We start from the raw sequence: 1,024 nt of genomic DNA on the forward strand, positions 1-1,024 counted from the left end.
ATTATTATTATTATTATTATTATTATTATTATTATTTAAAGGCAGAGTCTCCCTCTATCACCCAGGCTGGAGTGCAGTGGTGCGATCTAAGCTCACTGCAACATCTACCTCCTAGGTTCAAGTGATTCTCATCCCTCAGCCTCCTAAGTAGCTGGGATAACAGGCATCAGCCACCGTGCCCGGCTACTTTTTTTGTATTTTTAGTAGAGATGGGGTTTCACCACGTTGGCCAGGCTGGTCTCGAACTCCTGACCCCAAGTGATCCACCTGCCTCAGCCTCCCAAAGTGCTGGGATTACAGGCATGAGCACCCGGCCCCTGCCTATTACCATCTTTTAGGGACCTTGTAGCAGCCACTGCTGATGCTCAGCTCAGAAGCCCTCACATTCCTTTACCATTTCCGTGCTCTCCTTCTTTGGCTGTATTGTTCTTTTGCTATATCAGTGGGACCTGCAACAGAACGGCTCTCAGCCTCCCAGAGAGGCTCTGCTCTCCTTGTGCAGAGGGCCAGAAATGCCTGAGTGCTTTTATCCCCTTGGGGTAGCCTGTAACCAAGGACCTGCTAACAGAGCAGAATGAAAGCCCAGCTCCTTTATCCTGAGTCAGGAAAAACCCTGAGATGCAGTTGACTCTGCAGAGCTCCCTGCAGGATCAGGTGGAATCTGGCCTTTGGTTTGAGATCACCACTCTGGTGGGCTTCCTCCTCTTGCTTTGCCCTGTTCCCCTAGTCTTCCTTTGCCCAATGTTCCCAGGAGACACTGCCTTCATAAATCATTTTCACAAAAATCTATATCTCTGAGTCTGCTTCCGGGTATCAGACTATGCCTTTTTAATTCACCCAGTGCCTAGCATAGCGCCTGACACATAGTGGGTGCTTGAAAACTTCTTCAAGACTGGTTGAAAAATACATATTAAACCCAATTAAACAAACAGTCCTATTGGAAAGACACTTTTGAAGCCAGTCAAATTCAGATGATTCTATAACAATTAGTAACGTAGGTTTGATTCTTTTTTTTTTTTTTTTT

This window comes from Mandrillus leucophaeus, unplaced genomic scaffold (genome assembly GCF_000951045.1).
Source record: "Mandrillus leucophaeus isolate KB7577 unplaced genomic scaffold, Mleu.le_1.0 Scaffold121, whole genome shotgun sequence".
Classification (NCBI taxonomy): Eukaryota; Metazoa; Chordata; class Mammalia; order Primates; family Cercopithecidae; genus Mandrillus; species Mandrillus leucophaeus.